The following is a 5,407-nucleotide window of genomic DNA, read 5'->3' on the forward strand; positions in this document are numbered from 1 at the left end:
TTTTTGTGAGAATCAGGTTTTCGTGGTCTCTCGGCGTGATCGAATCTATTGTAAGTTTCCATTGTGGATCCACTTTGATGATACGCAACCAACCACAAACTGATCAAAACACTAATGTTTACCATAAAGCATTGGAAACTTTACTTCTGCAGTTCTACACAAGATTAAATTCTAGAATAATCAAACATAATAACATAGTATATTCCTCTCTTCCAATGCTATGTGGTGACAAAAACATATAAGTTAAATACTTTACCTCCTCAATAATTCCTCGTACCAGATCTTTGCTCCTTCAATCGGAGCGCACCCGCCAGAACTTGTGACGACGTAATCGTTGACCAACGATGCATCATTTGTTTCGCGTGCGACTCGTTGATCGACAGAGTAGCATAAAGAATTTACTGTGCCAAAACTTACTTTTTCCCCTTACCTTGGATAGCGTCTTGGCCTCGTTTCACCAAGCAGACACAAGAAGCTATCCTCGTGACAGTCCAATTTTTCGTGAACCGCCGTTGTAAGCCTTCTTCTCTTTGGTCGTTTCGGATACACTTGTTGTGCTTGCGAGAACTCGATGGTTACCTCCCTACGACTTCTTATAAACACGGCGTATAAGCGATTCATTCACCGGTAAGGAGTGCCGAATAATAGTTTTTGAGGATCCCATGATTGTAATTGAAGGAATATGATTTCTATAGAAGTTTGGGATGATTTTGTGTTGAACTGAAAGAATTTATAGGATTTTTTACTGCTTCATGATATTTTTAATCTTAACCAGCTAAATTTACGGATTTCATCTTCTCCAACAGGTAAATTTTATCAACACCATCCAACGACATTTTCCTCTCAAAAAACACTGATCACATCATACTTCAACGGTCATTCTCCTGTTCAACGGTAAATTTCGCTCAGCTCAAACTTCATCAACATTTCACTCACAATTTCACAAACCAATAAAAAAAATTCCAAAAACCCCTCTCCATCTTAGTTTCGTACAGGACCCCAACCCACCCCCTTCGTCCAAACATCAACCCAATCCCCAACCCCTCGACAGACCAAACCCAACCCCAATATCCTCCCATCGAACTGCGGCGACGTCGTCGCGCTGCGGAGGCCAGTCGTCGACCCTTCGCCACCATCACTCCGACCAGGACCCAACGCCCCCAGTCTCCGACCAGACCAACCCACCCAGTCTCCGCTCGAACGCCAGCCATCCAACGAAATGCCACCCAATTAAACTTTGGAGGGGAGGGTTTTGTAAAAATCGCCCCAGTTCGGGCTCCGAAGCGCTCCACAAATTTGGAGCCTGGGGAGCCGAACTTCTCCACCGCCACAGTCGCCATAGACGGGCTTGGGAGTTCCTTCAGAGCTTGCTGGAGAGGATCAACATCCTTCGCCACGTCGGCCTTGAAGCAAGAGATTCGGATCTCGGCGTTGCTCTATTGTTAAAGGTAAATACAGCAAACCCCCCTCTCCCCCACACACCACACACCATGACAGTGTAGATCCATGGTTTGTTACCCCCCAACAGCCCCTCACCCCATGACATGTGAGAAACTAGAATCCAGGTTTTCTAAAGCCTGAACGGAAAACTGCTGTGCATTGAAGAGAATTAATTTAAAAGTCCACATGATGAGTTAGTTTAGAATTCTATCGTTTCTAATAGCTGAAGAAACTTGTGAAAGCATGTGAGAGCGATTAATTTTAAATAAATCCACCATGACGAGTTGTTAAATCCATGGTTTCAATAGTGCAAGCGTAAACTGTGTGATGCATGTGAGAGGATTTAAATTTAAAATCCACCATAACGATGAGTAAAGCCTAATCTAAAAGAAATCCAAACTTTATTTGATTATATCATCAATAAAACCAAGATCTGTAGAACAATATATTTCTCAATGAAACAATTTAATTAAGTGATCATACCTTTATCCAATGCATTCGAATCTTTACTAAATTGACTAACAAAGAGCAACGTCAAGACTTTGATTTTCTTTTTTTTTGCGTCGATGAATAGCTTATTCATAACAAATGCAAGAATTTTCTACATTTTCTCAAATCCAGGAAATGCCTGAAACACAAAATTAGAAAAGCCTAGTTACATCCTCTCTTAATATCTATCTCTTATATAAAAAAAAAATTTCGATTTAGATTTTTGAGTAAATAGAAAAACTATGGCCGAAAACAGCATCGGGGCCGCTTATCTGAATCCGAAGATTCCTCTCATTCCATAGCATTAAACCGAACCACAGCCAAGGCCCATTCCCACTTTAATTTCTCCTGGAAATTCCTCTTCTTTCCAAATTGTGCTGAACCATTAATATGAGTCCCAGCAAACAAGATTTCCAGTTAAAATCATCCAGTCCATCACTAGGTTCCAAACGAGCTGAGCTCTGACATTCAAAAGAGTGTCTGCACGTTTCCAGATTCGTCTAGAACATAATGCCACACTGATTATGAAGAGCATAATCCCCATACACACAATCATATCATTGCTTTAGGAGTCTTGATTGAGCAACTAACCATAAATGAAAGACGTTTTTTATTTAAGTGTTTAGGAATTAGAAGCCCATCCCATATAGTATTACACCATTCAGCAATGGGATTTGAATGCTGTAAAACTCTGTAGATAGAGGAGATTTTAACTTTGCCATTCGAACAGCATTCACTGATGACATCTTGCAATCTTCTAACAGAACCAAATCTGTTAATCATCATATTCCTGGCTTTTGTAAGCTGTTTCCAAGCCCATGAATCGTGCACTCTTGCTCTAACCTGCCAGATATTTGTATGACTCATATAGTATTCATTCACCCATTTTATCCATAAAAGATCTTTTTTGAGGTGGATCATCCACAGAAGTTTTGCAGCAGCAGCATAGTTCCATGTACTTGCCGAATAAACTCCTAAACCACCATGAGCTTTATCCTGACAGATGTTGGACCAAGAAACCAGAGGAATTTTTTTATTCCATAGAAAATTAGAACAGAGCTTATCAATTTTCTGAAGGACTCTTGTCGGCAAAATGTAGCTACTTGTCCAGAAAACATGTATACCCAATATCACTGACTTGATGAGCTGTAATCTCCCTGCATAAGAAAGAGTTTTCTGATTTTGCCAGGAGTGTATTTGTTCAGATATCTTGCTAATGAGAGGGGAACAATCCAGCCATGATAGTCTTTTTGTAACAAGAGGCATACCCAGATATCTAACAGGCAATCTTCCTTCAGAAAAGTTCAAATAGGAGCAAATCTGAGCTTTAAGATCCTCATCAACACCACTAATATACACAGAGCATTTATTTGGGTTAGTTTCTAAACCAGATACACTGCTGAACTCCTGAAGACATGAGTATAGCCTTGTAATAGATTCCATATCAGCCCTTCCAAATAAAAGAAGATCGTCAGCAAAAAACAGATGGGTGATGTTGAGCCTGGAGCATTTGGGATGGTGCTTAAACAATCTATCATCTTTAAGAGAGTTGAGTTTTCTTGAGAGATACTCCATACCTAAGACAAATAGATAGGGGGAGAGGGGATCCCCTTGCCTCAGTCCTCTAGCTCCGTTGAAAAATCCATGAAGAGAGCCATTTATTGATAAGGAGAACTTTGGAGTAGAGATGCACTCCATTATCCAACCAGTCATGATATCCGAAAATCCCAGACCCTTCAACATATCTTTAATGAACTCCCAGTTAATGGTGTCAAAAGCTTTCCTAAGATCAATATTTAAGATAGCTCTTGGGGAAGTTTGCCTCCTACCATAATGTTTTATGAGTTCATGAGCCAAAAGAATATTGTTAGAAATAGTTCTGCCTTTGATAAATGCACTCTGTGCTTCACTGATAAGAAACCCCATCACCTTTTGAATCCTATTTGCAATTATCTTAGTGATCACCTTGTAGACACAATTACAACATGAGATTGGCCTAAAATCAGAAGGTGTCTTTGGATTTGGGACCTTAGGCACAAGAGTGATTGAAGTAGTATTCAGGGCACCCAGTATCTTACCAGAGTGGAAAAACTCTTCAACAGCAAGAAAGAAATCCTCATGAATTATATCCCAGGCAGCTTTGAAAAAGGAGGCACTATACCCATCAGGACCAGGGGCTTTATCATCAGACATGGAGAACATAGCTTGTTTAATCTCATCTCTTGTAACTGGCAAACTTAAGCTATCACTTTGAATTTCAGAAAGAATAGGACCATTTGAAATGACTTGATAATCAGGCTTAGCAACAGGCACAGCAGTGCCCAATAACTTTTCATAGTAGTCAATGAATTCAGCAGTAATTTCATTCATATCAGACAGTCTGTTTCCTTCTTCGGTGTATAAGGACAGAACTCTATTTTGGTGTCTCTTTGCCTTCATGATTGAATGAAAGTATTGTGTACACTTGTCTCCCTGAATCCCCCACTTGATATTTGCTTTTTGTCGATAAAAGGATGTTTCACAGTTTACCAATCTAACATATTTTGCAAGACAAATTTTTTCTCTTGAAATCAGATCAGGATTGAAAAGATCAGAATTCATTTGGTGCTGAATCACATTAGAACCCTACCATAAGTTCCTCGTGCAATTGCTCCAGACTGCAGACGGGTCAGACGCCGGGATGCTTTCAGAATCGACTCGAGATTATCCCGTGATGAGGTCTCTTTGCTCGTCATATTAGCGGTGACCCTCGGGAATTCTTCATCTTCAACCACCGTCCTTCTTTGCCGAAAACGCCTACGCCTTGGTTTTGGCGTCTCCACACTAAGTCTTTCGAACACTGAAATTCTCTCGGGGACTACCTTGATGCAGTTGCACTCAGACAGTACTGCCCGAATGAGCTTTGAACAAGGGCACTGAGTTTCTAGTCTTCGAGGACTTCTCTTTCTGGCTTCGCTCGTACTCCCAGCACGATAGTACAGCTCGTCTATTTGAAAGTCAGAGCAACCTATCGTGTGTTGGCACGATTTCTCAGGTATAACGTAATCATCATCAGACGACAACGTTTCCTTCTGAGGGAGAACTGCCTTCTTTGGACTTTCAAGAGTCACGCGCCTTGAGACATGCCTTTTTGGGCGTGAATTCTCAGCGGGCTCCTGAACTTCAATGCGCAGCATAGTGCGCTTGGGTGCCATGATTTCTTTGTCATGTTGAGGGTTGCGGCGACCCCCAGCATGTTGCGTCGTTTGGGGATTTCTTAGTGGGCCCAAACGTTCTTGCCTCTCTCGTCGGGAATTGGACCGAGGCGCTCCAAGACTAGCTTTCTCCTTCGGGAGGATTCTGCATGATCTCCAGGAGTAGCTATTGGAATTAACGGCGACTTTGATTGATTCGCCGGAGGTTAGCCTTACTTTGAAGGCTGCAATGGTTGCTTTTTGGCCCGGGTCGCCACTTCAGACTTAGGCTTCCAGACTTGGCG

This window comes from Asparagus officinalis, chromosome 8 (assembly GCF_001876935.1).
Source record: "Asparagus officinalis chromosome 8, Aspof.V1, whole genome shotgun sequence".
Lineage (NCBI taxonomy): Eukaryota > Viridiplantae > Streptophyta > Magnoliopsida > Asparagales > Asparagaceae > Asparagus > Asparagus officinalis.